At 41.4% G+C, this 15,675-nt stretch overlaps 2 long non-coding RNA genes across 3 annotated transcripts in view; one reads left to right on the forward strand and one right to left on the reverse strand.

Moving 5' to 3' along the window:
- Positions 1–909: 909 nt before the first annotated feature.
- LOC129524175 (uncharacterized) lies at positions 910–8,571 on the reverse strand. The gene is made up of 3 exons (XR_008667881.1): positions 8,539–8,571; positions 3,470–3,634; positions 910–1,061 (listed from the first exon to the last, which is right to left on the reverse strand). It is a non-coding gene; the product is annotated as an uncharacterized lncRNA (long non-coding RNA).
- LOC115935603 (uncharacterized) overlaps positions 5,550–15,675 on the forward strand; it is a 191,003-nt gene continuing 180,877 nt past the window's right edge. The window contains exons 1-2 of one of the 2 annotated variants that reach the window (XR_004071224.3): positions 5,550–5,748; positions 5,980–6,104. This is a non-coding gene — a long non-coding RNA (uncharacterized lncRNA). Of the gene's footprint in view, positions 5,749–5,822; positions 5,883–5,979; positions 6,105–15,675 lie in introns of those variants that run through there. The other variant, XR_004071225.2, reaches the window with a different exon arrangement.

Genomic DNA, 15,675 nt, shown 5'->3' on the forward strand with positions numbered 1-15,675 from the left:
ATGCCTGGCTAAGTTTTTAAATATTTTACATTTTTAAGTTTTTTTAGAGACAGAGGTCTTGCTATGTTCCCTGGGCTGGTCTCCACCTCCTGGGCTCAAGCAATCCTCCTGCATCAGCCTCCCGAGTAGCTTAGATGACAGGCTGGAGTTACGATCTTAATAGCTGCAGTCTAATGCCTCTCTCTCACCATGGCGATTTGGTTCTTGTATGTTTTGGGTTCAGCATTTGAGGAAAGGCTCTGCTGCCATAAAAACTTAAAACTGTTTCGCTACAGCATGCCTGGATGCCAAGGTCTTTTCAGACTTTCAGTGGATGTGTGTTTTTATTTTCCCAGTGCTGGTACTGAGGCATGGGTTTGCCTACAATATTCGTGCTGGGCTGAGTGGATGTGCAGAGCAACACTAACGTGGGGGCAGGTTTGGCTGGATGAAGAAGGGAGAGGTGGGAGCTGAGCCTCCAGGAGCATCCACGTGTTGGCCCTGGGCCCGGTCTTCACGGAGGGTAGCCCCTCAGTACTCCCACCCAGCTCACCGTGAGTGTGTTCTCCCCATCTCACAAAACCGGAGGGAAGCCTGGGTCTGGGAGAGGGACCTAACAACCGCAAGCTGCAAGGTAGCCTGAGAAATGGCTCTGGAGGGGGGCCACAGAGCACGTTTCTGCAGCTGCCTTGTGCTAATAATTTAATTATCGTCTAAACTTCCTCCTCATCCTCATCAGTTTGTCTTCTTCCAAAGAGCAAAAAGCGCAGATTTCTGTCACGGGCCACTACGCTGCTCTCTGATGCTGGCTCACCTACGTGTAGAGGATAAGTGCTTCAATGTGCACCGCCCCCCTCCCCCCAGCTTTGGGAACACCCAGCTCCGAGCCTGGCCGACCCGCTTTTCTCTCGCCTCATTGCCTACCTGGCACGTGTGCTGCAGGCAGAGTCTCCAAACTCCACGCTGCGCTAATGTTTCCTAAGTTGACTGCCTTTGCTGGGACTTCATTAGGAAAGGGCTGCTTTTATGTCTTCTGGATGCGTAGAGGGGATCCCCTTCCCTAAGCCGAGTTTCGGGCTCACCTGAAAGTGGGAAGTAAAGAAGCTTCTTAAATTAATGGCATCATGTTGAACATATACAACAATGATAAAGCGACAAGCCTTTTATAACACTGGAGAGCAGCATCAACTCTTTTTTTTTTTTTAATCCGATGCTGCTTTTTAAAAATGTTTGTTGTGTGCATTGAACAACTGGTTGCATGCTGAGCGGCAGCCCGTAGGCTTATTGTTGTAAATAGACAGGCCTGGGGTGGCTGGTCTCGGCCTCGGTTCCTGGGCGCTGGCGGCCTATAGGGGGCGCGGCGGAGGCAGCAGGGCCCGGGAGTGGAGCGCAGGGGCCGCGCCATCTGGGTCCGCGAGGACGCGCTTGCAGAGGCGCGCCTGGCTCTGCGCTCCACTCCAATACCATCTTCTTCCCTTTTGCAGCTTCCCACTTCCCATCTGTGCCCACCCACGGGTTTCTCAAAGAATTAAAAAAAAAATTGGCATGGTTCACGGGAAAAGAATCAGGAATATGTGGGCTCCCTCGTCCTAGGTTCACAGTGCTGGAGACACGTGGCCGCTGCGGGCCGGCCAGCTTCTGACACCTATTCTGTAGCTCTGATCCGGCGTGACCTGCCGAGGCTGTGCATTTTGCCGCGCGGTGGAGATGGGAGTGCTAGTTGTACTTTGTAAGTTGCCAGCAAAACGTTTTCTTTTTCTTTTCATCTTTGCCAGTGCTGCCTGCAGACTCCAAAAGGCTTCTTCAGAAAGCTGATAATTAAAGCTATGGAATCCGAGCATGAGTAATCATTACCTATTTTGCTTGGGTGCAGTTCTTTACAGAAAATGATGTCCTCTCCAATAATTATTAGGTTATCATCTTGTCATATTAACTCCTCCAGGAGCCACAATTTGAGGATAAATGTTAGGTCAACCTTTGGTGTTCATTCTCTGATTCCAATAAATCTAGTATTCCAGGGGAAAAAAGCCCAAAACAAAATAAACAACAAACCCCAAATCCTAGGCAGCAGTCATTTCTGAATAGAAGACAACTATATGACTGTTTCAATGATATTTAAAAAAATGAGTACTTAATAAAATGGCCGTTTTAGCGAGTGATAAACACTTTGAAGCAGCCAGAAATTCAGTATCTCACAGCACATTTTGTGGAACGCTGTCTAGATTCTGCCATCTTCCTGGAATGTTCCGCCATTGCTCATAGTAATAGCTTCTTATTGACTGATGAGTATTTGTGTATAGACGGATTACTGCAAATTCAACTTCTCCAAAGGCTATAGCCCTAAACAATAGGTACCTGTAGATAAAATGCTTTGTTGACGTGCTTTGGGAAGTCCAGAGATAATTGATGGACAAATAAGTAGGATTTGTATTTGGACAGACCAAAGGATCTCTATTTTGGCTTTTTTTTTTTTTTTTTTCTAAATGAGGAGAGAGATGGGGAAGTAGAAAGAGTGAGCTGAGTCAAGAGGCTTTCCTCAGGAGGAAGACCCCGTAGTTTTGTCTCCCAAGGCAGTGACCCTGGCATGGCCCCAGTGGAAATTCCTGGCTTTCTTTGTCAACTTTACCGAGTCCTGGGCCTCAACATCAGCTCTCAGGAGAAAAGACTGCATTACAGTCCCAGGAGGGAGGTGGTGTGAATGGGGCTCCTTGATGAATGGATGAAAGGTTTTCAGTAACAAAGGGCATCAATAGTTTGTATTTCATTGGCTGAACCAAATCACATGCCCCAAAGGTCTGTGTTTTAATGTCAGCATCTTTGACAACACCTACTCTTTCTCCACACATACGCATTCTCATCTTGAGGAAGGGACTCTGCTTAGCTATTCTGGAATTTTCTTAACCTACAATTGTTTTGTTCTTGATTCATATTTTATCAGATAAGAACCCCATCTTTTCAAATATGCCCCCCACTTACTTCATGTTCACTTAGCAAGTGAAAAAAATAATTCAAAATTATATATAAGAAAAATTTTCCCATCTGAAAATTTGGAGCACTAGAAGTTGAATTTTGCAAGTTTGTTTTGGGTAATCAGCAAGCATATTTCCCTTGGTTGGTTCAGCAACAACATTTCTGTCCCGTCATCTAGTTAGGGATGAATGGCATATTGTGGTTTCCAAAACTGAGACTACATATGCTGCACCCAAACTTGCTCAGTTTGGGAAGCTCACAAGTAGGCTTGCCTTTAATTTTTTTCATTCCCCTGAGTTTCTCTTTTGGCCAAAGAGAAATCGCTTCTGTGCCATTCAAAATACTTGAACTTATCTGCAACCCAGAGTAGAGAAGTAGCTAGTGAAGCCCTTCTTGGAAATTCTTTGGCATGTGGGATGGGGTGGGGTGTAAAAGGAATGGGAAGGTTGCAAAAGGTCCTGGTGTCTTTTTTTCTTTTTCTGGAAAAAAGATCAATGTTGATCCACAAAGGGAAACTCACAAGAAAAAATGCTGATGAATTTTGCGGTGTGCCTTGAGCTTCTCCAGTAAGCTTGCTAAGGTGCTCTTTGATTAGTCTTCTTTTGATGACCAATCATTAAACCTTGCATAAGACTCAGCTTGTGCCTTCTATATGAGGTATAATGTTATAGATATATAAGGTTCTCTGAAAGACATAAGGGCAGAGAGAGATTGCCTTTGGAGAAGTACATAAAGAAAAACTAATGTAGTATTCAGCATGTTTTAGAGGCAATCAAGAAGTTAGAGAGAAAATATATTGATCTAGGTTTCTTTAGAAAGACAGGTATGGCTTAAAATAAAACAATCAAATAAGAACAGGCAGGACAGCTAGCTGGCTACCATGGGCCAGGTACTTGACTCTAGGGAAACCTCAAGGAACATAAATTGTAGGGTCTCTGTTTTCTTGCAGCTTCTAGTCTAGCAGAAGAGTTTATCATGTATAGCTCAAGTAATTGATACGTTAAAAAAACACAACACAACAGAGCCAAAATACAACATAATTTTGTTCCTATTGTTCTTGTAAACTTTATTCAGTGGGACCAACGTCCATGACCCCTGGATGAAAACTCTGGCAGGCCCCATGGCTCTTCTGCTCATTCTCAGATAATTCAAAAAGTCTTCTGGTCAACTGGAATCACATACACAGTTTCATTTCAGCACTTACAGTGTCTGGTTCCAGGCAATAATCAAAAACTGACCTTAGCCTAGCTACACCCCCACCACATGGCCTGCCTGCATGCCTGCAGTGGGGAGGGGAGGCTGAGGAGGCTTGCTCTCTCCTGGCTCCTGCTGCCAGGCCATCTCACCGCAACTGCTATGGTTGTAGCAGGGCATGTGTTGGGTGCATGCAGGAAGAAGAGGTAGAAACTTCCGACCCTTCTAACCTGGCTGGCTGGTGTCCTGTTTTCCGGTCTGGCAGATGGTTTGGGTCAACTCTCTATGATGGACTCGCTGGAGCAGTGAGGCTTTGGAAGCCCCCAGTAGCTACCTTATTCTTGCAGCTCCCTCATTCCTGGTGGGTGCATCTCCCTTCCTTCAGGTCGTCAGTGGACCCTACCTTCCTCAGCCCTGGCTGTCCAGTGGATAACCTCCATCCCCTTCTTGCCCTGGTCTCCTCCCACCTCTAAGGATCCCTGTTGCACATGTTGGACAGGATTTCTCCTGCTGACCCAGGACATACAACTGGTCCTGGGAACTCTTGTTTCCCTCAGTCCTCCAACCCCACCTGCGCTCAGCAGGTGCAGTCTGTGCTGCATGTATCCGTCCATACTCTCTGGCTCTGCCCCCAGAGCTGTTTGCCAACTCCTCTGCCATCGTAGGCAGATTCTGGGACAGACTCTGCTGCATGGTCTGCTTGTGTCTGTGTGGCTGGCTCCCATCTCCCAACTGCGGGAACAAGCCTTGAAGCTCTCATTCCACAGGCCTTGAGGACGTGGGACAGGAGGCCAAGGAGGTCCCTTCACGACCTCCTCTTTCTAATTTAAGCTTTTTCCATATCCGTGATCTGGCTGAGGGATCCAGAGTCGTTAAAGAAGTCTTTGGGCTGTTTTCTCTGCACTCCGTGGCGCAGGGGGAGGGTAAGTTTCCTACTGGGATCTGAGTAGGACGGACAGAGAAAGAGTCTGTCCTAAAATCTGGTTACTCCTCAAATCCAGTGAGCCAGGTACAATCACCATAACACAGAGAAACTGATTTCCAGGTGGTTTAAATAACCTACCCACCCGCAGCAACCCAGTGATTAGCTCGGCCTCGAATCCAGGCCCACTGAGAAGATTCTGTATTTGTCACTGCAGGGGCATCATGCACGTTCAGGATGAAGGGGCCTTGAGGGGAGAGGGCTGCCTCTTGACAGATACTCGGGGCAAGCAAGCAAAGAAACTCGGGGTGAGAAAGTGGAAGATCCCCCGCCCCTCCCCCTTTCTTGACTCCCACCGGCCTGCGCGGTCCACGCGGCGTGGACAACAGACCCTTGTGGGCCACTGTGGAGGCCGTGCCACTCGGCGCCAGCCCCACGGCCATCACCGGACCGCTGGAGATGTGACTGGGCTCGGGACATGAGCCCGCTTGTTCGCTCACTCTCAGTGAAAAGAGTTTTGAAATGAGTTCTGAATAGACAGCATTTTCTTTGTGCGGTTGGTAAATAACACAGAGCAAAGTTAGCAAGTTGCAGCGCCTCTGCGTTCTGATTCTATGGAACCTTTTTGTAGGGAGAAGGGCAGGATGTTTTTAACTGAATGTGACCTCACGGGAATACTAGAGGTAAGGAGAGAAAAATGATTGAGGTAACTGTGGGTGTTTTACATCTCGGAAACCATGGCTTTTAATAAGGCCATATGAAGAGAGAAGCTGGCATCATCCCACGCAAAAACCAGTGCCTGGCAGAGTTGTGGAAGGTGCTATTCACATTGGCTTGGCATTTGTGTAGCTTTGATTGAAAATCAATGGTTTTCTTATGATAATTTTCACATCATATTTTTTTTTCTTCTTTAGAAAATAATAAAATTTCTGAATGGGGCAGCGTGGAGAAATCCTAAGAGAAATAGCATAAGAGCATTTTGGAACACATCCAGGAAAAGATAACTTTCTACACACCTGTAGACGTTCGCCAGGTAAAGGTAAGAAAAAATATTGTAAAATGCATTTAAGTTATTTTATTACATCGCACTGGGTTGAACTTTGAGAGAAAACATACCACTGGCGCAAGATGCGCAAGGAGGGGTTAGGAGGGCTCACCTTTTGCCCCTCCCTCTCGTGGGCATGGGCATGGCAACCCTGTGTCCACCATGACCATCAGCGGCCACCTGAGTTGTTTCTAATGCCAACTGTGGAGCAGTCGAAGACATGTTCACCAGGTCGAGGGGATCTGACTGAGTATGATACTCGGCAGACAGTTCTGCGAAAAAGTCAATGTATTTAATACTGCAAATGTTACTTGTACAGTAAGGAATTTCTTTTAGATTTATATTTGCACTGGGACTGACTCACTTTCTATTTAGGATTTTTAAAAACATCACTTTTTCTGTGCTCAGATGAGAAGTGCATCTGTTGCTTTCACATAATAAGCATCAAATATGAAGACACGTTGAATGCTTGAACCATTTGTTTGTCGCTATAGGAGACCTGCAACATATGCATACTATATGTCTGTTTACTGGAATACAGGCAGTGAGGAATCAAACTTCATGGTTCTTTCTTTGAGCCATAAGATTTTTAAAAATCTCTAGCTAATTTAGGTCACTGAAAATGAACATTATTTTGGACTTTTGAATGGGTATTTTGAAGGAGGCTCAGAAGGACAAATACTGCATTGGTCACTACGCAGTACTTGGGATTGTAGATGAGTTTCTTGAGCAAAGCATAATAACCACTTTTATTTGTTGGTACAATATATACACATAACGTTAGCACTATGACAAGATTGTTCTTCCAGTTCACATAGAAATTAGCTGTTGATTCTCAGGGTTGTACAGTTTTCTGTCTCGTGACTGTGGGTTAAGGAAAGCACTTGTAACTGGGGGAGAGCAGACAGCGAGGCTCACAGTGGTGTTCCAGTCAGGAAGAGCTTCTGATTTTCCGGCAATTGGTGAATACATTTATTGCACACAACTTGGAGCCTTGATCTTTCTAACTATTTCAGATAAATTGCTGTCAAATTAGCAGGAATGGTCCCTTCAGATCAACCTAAATAATTTATGCCAAAGTAGTGATTCTCTTGTAAGCTATGTTCAGGTGGTCAAGATAAAAATGACATTCCTAGCAACATGGTCCTACATTAAATTATTCATAGTCCTACATTAAATTATTTTGATGTTATTCAAAAATAACATCATTTTTCTTACTGACTTTGTAACCAAACTTTTTAGGTGAGACAGCGTCCTTAGTTTGCGACTTTGCAAGTTATCTGGGAAAACCTGTATTTCCAACACGAAATAAAAGTAAAAATAGAAAATTCCAAATTAAAAACAACCTTTGCTTTGATTATACCATTAAACTATTTGAATTAAAATTCAGCTCTGTACATCACCACATAGGAAATCCAGGCCCTTGAGCAATGTATTGATGAATTGGGGTGGAAATGTAGGAGGATGGAAACGATGGCGGCACTGGACTGTTTTCCAGAAACCATTTACACAGGCTCACCAGAAGAGGGCAGCGCAGAGCAATGAACTCTCCGAGGAGTTTCCAAACATGTCTTGAAACCTAAAGTGAAAATCTCTGCATGAAAGTAGCCGTTTTTGGACAGCGTCCTCCACCAAAACCATATATCTCTAAAATAATAATAAAACTCCCCAAACATGCTAATCTCGAAATGGGTCCCTCAACATGGAAGGATTGAGTTGCAAGGGACAAAATTTTACTTCCCTGTCAGAGATGTTTTCACTTCGATTTTCCTTTTGATTTATTTTATTATAAAAGACTGTGTGAAGTGTAGTATTAGTCATGTGCACAAATATTCATTATGCAGCTTTTTGGGGTGATTTTTTGATAAAAATATTGAAAAAACCACAAATTCAGATTCGTGGAAGATTCCCTACGCAACACAGCATTTGAAGCAAAATGCAGCTTAAGGAAGTTTCCCATTAAATCCATATTTCCTTGATGCAAGATGATATCACATTGTTTTACTTGTTAATTTTTTTCTTCTCAGAATTACCACAGAAAATTTTTTTGTTTTATAATAAAACACGTGATACTCTACATTGGACATACATTTTACACTTGAAATCTGGAAAGAAAAACCTACTAGACTGGAACAGAATTCCAAAGAACGTGAGGGGACAAATCTATGGAGACATTTATATTTTGTTTTAGGGTTATTATAAAACTCTAGTTTCATCGTCTGTGCATAAATGTTTAGGGGATCTAAATATCTTTTCACTAAATTTTATTCTGTAATCTGAAAGTTGGCATTTAAGATGATCATTCTTATAGGCTAATTAGGATTATAAAATCCTTTCCTCTTTTCAAAAGTTCACGAGCGCATAACAAATTGGAACTACTTTTACAAGCCAAGTGTCCCTCTTATGCCATTAGCTTTCTTGGATTTACCTTCTAGATGACTTTGGCTCCTGTTAACTTCAGATCTTTGACATATCAAGTATGGTTGTTTTCAAAGGTTTCCCAGGCAACTGCAACAATTCATCTGGTTCTAGTCAAAAGTGCCCTTGAACTCTCAGCTCACTTCCCTTCCCTGTATGAGTAATGTGTGTAGCAAAAGGAAAAACACCAAAGACTTCATGTAACGGCTAATGTGAATGATTTGGTGAAGAGAGGAATGGATTTCACAAAAGGATCCACTTGGATGTTAAGACCTCAGCTGGCTGCCTGCGGGTTCCCTTTGTCAAGCTCTCATTTGCATTTAGGGGGAAGGCCACAACCCACATCATGTGTTTGGGGTTCTGTTTAACTCTTCCTCACAGTTCCTAGGGCCCCAAACTCTTACCCTAGGTGGCCCCAAGGACTCCTTCAAGGCCAGATCGCTGGCCTGCCAGGGAGTGACTGCCCCCAAATCTCTCAGAGATGCCTCAGGACTCCAGCTGACTCACACACACGCTGACCTGTGAGAATCATTCTGTGCTTCTTGTTTCTCACATAACCCACTGGGAAGCAATGGTTGGAGTCTTGTTGCATTTTACTTACAGGAAGAGTTTTATAATTACCTCCCAAGAAGTTCCTGAAGAACAGACGAGGGAGTAACTGGAATCTCTGGTCCTGTTGTTCGTGAAAGGTTCCTCTGCTTAACATTAATTACATTCTGTGTTGCGTTTAAAAGAAAAGATTTCACCTCATCTAGGCAGACAGTGCAGTTAGACCATCACCTTTTTTCCCTTTTATTTTGACTCTTGTTTTCACAGCTAATTGACTAGTGACTAAAATGATGGCAAATAAGGCAATATAATATGGACAGCCTGCAAATCCCACTCATGGAGCTCTGTAAGTGGGAGCAGATTGCTGTCTGAGTACAGGGCTTCTGCAGAAGTCTCCCTATCAACTTCACGTCGAACTCAAAGTCTAGAGAGCTTCAACAATTAATGATATGTCATCTGGATCCAGTCATAAAAGCATGATGACCACCCCTTCCCCACCCCTCACCATTCCTTTCTCCTTGGATTTGTTATATTTCATTCCGTTCAATATAATTACTGAGATGTAAACATTCCATTGAAATGTGTCTAAGTAGGCAGATTTTTAAGAATCTACTTCTTTGGGTCTATAACAAATTTTAGGAAGGCTATTTCATTGATATGTGAAAGTGTATAATAGTTGCTTTAGCTACTAGCCCTTCCAACAGCTACATTTACCACTGTGATTGTCACTTTGAATAATCCTTGTGTTATTAAAATTAATACAGATAAGTATAATTTTATAGTAGGAAATGTAGTTGTCAGGATGTGAAACAATAGTAATCAATGTGAATAAATATTTGCTATTTGTTTTCATAAAAGTTTTAATCCTCAAAAGAGAACTCTGACCAAAATAGGAATATAGCAGGATCAATGAAACAGGTGGCATGAGTCATCTCACTGGCTTTTAATTAAAAAGGATGCTGTGGTTGTTGGCGTGGACTGGACTGCGCATAGGCAGTTTTAGAATTTCTTAAGCTGAAATCCAGCTGGAGAGTTCTTAATCAGAATGGACTTATTTTGATAATTTATAATCTGTGTATTCAGAGCATTGATGTTATAGTTTTGATACCTAAATCACCGTTTTAAAAATTCAAAGAGATATATGAATGCTGAGTCTCGGACAGTTATTCCTGAGCCAAAGGATTTCTGTGCAATGCTAATACGTATAATAGAGAATCAGTCTTTCACTGTACAGTTTTGTCATCATGTTTCAATAACTGAATGAATATTCCGAATTAATAAGCATAACGTTTGTATAAGCTAAAGACTAGTCTAAGCTCTGCATTCATTGATGGGAACCTTAAGCAAATGTTTCTTTTCATCAGCTTGTTCAAAAGGCATAAACATAATTACAGTTCTGAGGTGATAACATATCGACTGGTTAAAATAGTAAGTGGGTCTGGACAAGGTAACTTAAAGTTATGGGCTGCACGTTGTTTTGAGTACTTGGAAGAATCTGGAAAAAAATAATTTTTTAAAAAAGATATTTTTACTGTTTATCTTATAGAAAAACAGTATGAGCATTAAACCGCCACTAGAATTTTGGAGGTTTTCTTTTTCTAAAGCGTTGGTTAAAATTCAGATAAGTTGATACCTACAGCTTGAGAGAAAAGATGGGGAAGTGGTAGAAATATCAAATCATGAGTTAGTTTTAAATTTCTCAGAGTGCTCAGGGGGCAGTGAGGGAAAGAGGGACTTGCTGGCCATGTCCCCACACCTCCGCTTTGCACCTTTTGCTGAAGTTAGTTCCCGAAAACAGTGCTGGGTCTTTGGGTTACATCTGGTTCAGCCTTCTTTTCCTCCTTCCTTCTTTATCCGTCACATGGCCTGCCCTCTATCTCTTAAATCTTAGGTCTGTTGTGAGACTGGGGAAGGAGTGATGTGAACATGTGCTCCTGGGCCTGGAAACGCCCCTCTGCCCCGACTCCTTCTGTCTCAGCAGTGCTTGTCATTAATTCTCCCAACAAATACCTCAGCCCTTCTCTGTGCAGGATGGGTCTCAGTGCTTTGAATGTGCTGTCTCATTTAATTCTCTCAAAAGCCCTTAGAGGTTGTTCCTGTTACCTTCATTCTACAGATGATGGAACTGAGATTTTCAGAGAAGTAAGGATAAAAATTTAAGATCATAAGACCCCTAAGTGTTGACGTTAGGATTTAAATCCTGGACCACAGCTTTCCTCATTGCTGCTTCAGAAACAGAGCTGTCTCAAAGGCGTTTATGCCTTAGTACTGATATTTCAAACTTTTTTATTTTGAAACAATTTCAAACTTAGAAAAAGCTCTAAGTACAAAAGTTGTAGCATAAATAATTCCTGAATCACCCAGATTTCCCAGTTGTTCACGTTTGAGCACATTTTCTTCTTATCATCTTTCTCTATTTCTGTGTGTATGTATGTGTGTATGTGAATACATATGTATGTTTATATTTTTCATGATGAAATATCTGTGATAAGTTGTACACGTGATTCCCCTTTACTGCAACACATCTCAGTATATGTTCCTAAACACATGAACATAATCTTACATACCCACCAGACAAGTTCAAAGTCATGAAATTGACAGTAATACAACCTATACACTTTATTCAAATTTTACCAATTAACACAGTAATGTTCATCACAGTAAAGACAAACAAAGCAAAACAACTGTGGTCCAGGATTCAATCCAGGCCCATGCATTGTATTTAATTGTCATGCCTCTTTAGTCTCTTTTAATCAGGAACATTTTCTAAGTCTTTATCTCTCATGATCCTGACATTTGTAGACAGAGAGGCCAGCTACCTTGTAAATTTTTCCTGTTTGGGTTTTTCTGATGTTTCCTCATGATTTGATTCAAGTTATTCATTTTGGCAGGAATTCCATAGAAGTAATATTATGTTCTTTGTAGTCTGTGATGCGTGATGTCAGGAAGCATACAGATTGATTTTCCACATTACCAGTTAATTTAGTAAGGTGATATCTGCTGGACTTCATCATAGCAAAGCTACTATTTTTCCTTTTGTGAGTATCAATCATAGCAAAGTTACTCTTTTTCCTTTTGTAAGTATTTTACCTTGTAAAAAGATATTTTGGGGATATGTAAATATTTTGGTTTTTATCTCATTGGTTTTAATATCTGCTGATGATCCTTTCCTGAATCAGTTATTATTATGATGGTTGCCAAATGGTATTACCTATCTTTGTTGGCTTCTTTATTGAGTGATTTACTTATTAGTCTAGACAGACACCGTATCTCTAGTTTCTAGCCTGTAGTCTTGTGTGGTTTTATTATTAATCTAGGACACACAAAATGCCTCACAATACTTATTTCATTGGATTTTCACAACATATCCACTAGGTAGACATTATTATATCCACATTTTGTATGTGAGGAAACTGAAGAAATAAGTTGGCAACATTTTCAGAAAGAAAATGTTAAAAATTAATCCTTAAATAGCACTGGTGATGTCCAAAGTAAGATAATAGAGTGAAGTTTTAAAAGTACAAAACAGAATTTTTAAAAAATCAAAAAAATCATTATAACATTGTGCCATGATTTGTAAACTATGAAAGTAGAGACTAAGGAAAGAAACAAGACTTTACCTCAACCTGACATTTGAGCGAGGTGAGTGAGTGGATGAAAACTTGAAAAGCTTTACCACCATGGCCCAGCTTGGAGAGAAGACTGGAAGGATACACAAATTCCAAAGGAAAGAAGGAGAAGATCCCTGAACACGGAACTTGGGTGTTTTTCCTGGGCTGAAAACATGGAGAACAAGAGGAGGTAGGAAGGTTAGAATCATCAAAGCTAATTGTTATCTTAGCAAATAGCAGAGATTTAGCAGGATGGAAAATGAAAGAGAAAGCAAGACACAATTCTTTAGGTGGCAGAGGCCCAAGAGATGAAGGCGGGGAAGACCCCAGGTGAAGTTCTTCTCCCTTTCTGTAGAGCAGCTCAGGACCTCAACCTGTTGGTTTTCCTGCCTTTTCCCCACCCATGATGAAGGGAACTATATGATCCCTGGGGAGAAAACTCAAAACAGGGTAAGGGAAAGCCTGGAGCAGATTGTGTGTCTGTGGCTCCACTGAACTGTGATAAGGATCCAAGGTGCCTCTAGGTATGTAGCCAGAGCACTGATGCAGGATCTTAAAGTGAAGAATCCTAGTCCACCGACCATAAGTACCCAAACCCAAGGGGAAGCGCCTTCTGACTCCTTCCCATATGGTCATGTCAAACAAGAGTAGGAGAAGAGAAAATAACCAACTCCCCAACCTGAGTTCCAAGGAGCAGATAAACTGGTGTCAGAAATGGTGGGGGCACGTGGTAAGTAAAGGAGAATTTATCCAAACTATCTCAAAAAGACAAAAGAAGTTGAAAAGCAGTACAGGTTAAATAAGCACACAAGAAAGGAAATGTCATGGAGACCAAAGAAAGCATTACCAAAACGAGAACAGAAAAGAGAGAATAACATACGATGGGAAGGAAACGCAAGAGAAGTAAAATGGAATGAAACATGTAAGAGTTGTTATATCTCTGAAATCCATCTGGAGGATCTCTGGGCAAAGATGGTAGATTGAATATATACATCTACTTTTGCTTTTTCCCAAATCCCCACAGAAATAATAAAGATAATTTAAGAAATTTTGGAAGCCAGGATATAGATGAATGAGAAGTAAATGACCTAGCAGGCCCCTCAAAATCTAAAGACAATAGATGTAAAGTTGACAGCCAACCTAATTTATAGGGCAAAATCCCCCAGTGGCTAAGAAATTGGGAGTACTTGGTAATTTTAGAAGTGGAAAGTGAAGTCAGGCAGTTGACATAAAGGAGCCTGATTTGAGCTCCATAGAAATAGAGGGATATCACCAATACTCCCTCCCTCACATGGTGAAGGAGACCAGCCACCCTCACTGAGGCTGATGACTCAGAATTATTTTTTGAAATTGGTAATACAAGAAGGTTTCTGCCACACCTGAGTGTACACACCCAGAAATCAAGTGGATTGAGTGAATATTTGCATTCTGGAGGTTGAGATTCCAATCCTCATTCTCTCCCCTACCAGCCTCCTGCAATAATAGCCGCCAGGTCTTTATCATCCAAAAATTCCCCGTCTGGGTTTTGGACCCAAGAAGAAAGCTCCTGGAGATGTTGACAGTGGAAGACCACCTGCCAGTCCAGCTCCCAGTCAACAAGCCCACTCCCATACCCAGAGCCCCATCAGCCCACCAATGTGTCACCCTTAAATGTTAGAGGCCGACTAAGGAGTACCAGAGAAATGAAGAGCAAGCAAAACTGGCAAACAGAGCAAAGCAGCTTGGAGGAAATGGAAATGATAAAAACGAAGAAAAAACCCACAACTCATATTAATGTCTCTAAAGTGATATAATTGTGAAACAGGGTACTTGGAGAACAACAACAAAAAACTCTTGGAAATAAAAATAATTTTAAAAAGTGTATAAAATGATGGCAAAATACAAACTCCATAGAAGCATTAGGAGGTGAAGTCGAGGAACCTTCTTTCCGAATGGAGGAAATGTATAGAGTTGAAATATAGGAGGAAAAAAGTAGGAAAATTTGACACTAAGGGGAAGAAATAATCAACAAAGCAATTCAAGATAGTTCCAGGAAAGTGAGATCCTCAAGTTTCTATTCTTATAGGGTTTATCTACAAGAAGAATGAAAACACGTACAGTTAGTACACCTGTAGTTCTGAAACTGTAGAACTTTGAGGACAAAAAAAGGAATCTTTAAGCTTAGAGAAAGAGAGAGTTAAAGAGAAAAATCACAAAATATGATGATTTTGGACTATGTCACAGGAACAGTGGAACTTAGTTCTAACCTGGATTTTTACACACAGCCAAACTATCAATCAAGCGTGAAGGCTGAATAAAGATGGTTGAAAATATGCAAGAGTCAAAAACGTTTTAAACATTTTAACTTCCAGGTTTCCTATTTCCAGAGCTACTGGAGGATATGCTCCACAAAATTGAGGGATTAAACTAAGAAGGAGGAAAGTGTGGGATCCAGGAAACAGGGGTCTATTACCAGACAGAGGTGAGGGATTCCAGAATGTGGGTGAGTGAGTTTTGAGGATGATAGTTCTGTAGAGCTAGAAGCCAACTCGTGCAGAATGGAACAGGCAGGATGTTCTGAGACATTCTCCAGGAAGATGAATTTATAATGTACCCGAGGCATCTGAATGTCCTGAGAGGAAATTTCTGTGACTGCAGAACAGTGTGAGGTCAAATTCATAGTAATGACTTGGAAAACACTGCAAACAATTATCAGGGTGCAGAGCCATATTTGGGGAGCCTGAAGCTTATAAAATTGTGGGGGCCCTTTTTGAGATAAGAATACAAAATAATAAATACAAATTTAGGTTCCAGAACAAATGTTTATTTAGAATGAGTAAATATAATGGTAAGAAATTACACATTTAAACATACAGACATATATTGAAAGCAAAACAAGTTAAAGATACTGTTTTCATTTTTGTTTTTATTGATTAACAGTCTTTATATTCCTATATTATTATTATTATTTGTATTTTAATAGAGATGGGGTTTCTCCATGTTGGCCA

The sequence above is a fragment of the Gorilla gorilla genome, chromosome 7, assembly GCF_029281585.2.
Source record: "Gorilla gorilla gorilla isolate KB3781 chromosome 7, NHGRI_mGorGor1-v2.1_pri, whole genome shotgun sequence".
Lineage (NCBI taxonomy): Eukaryota > Metazoa > Chordata > Mammalia > Primates > Hominidae > Gorilla > Gorilla gorilla.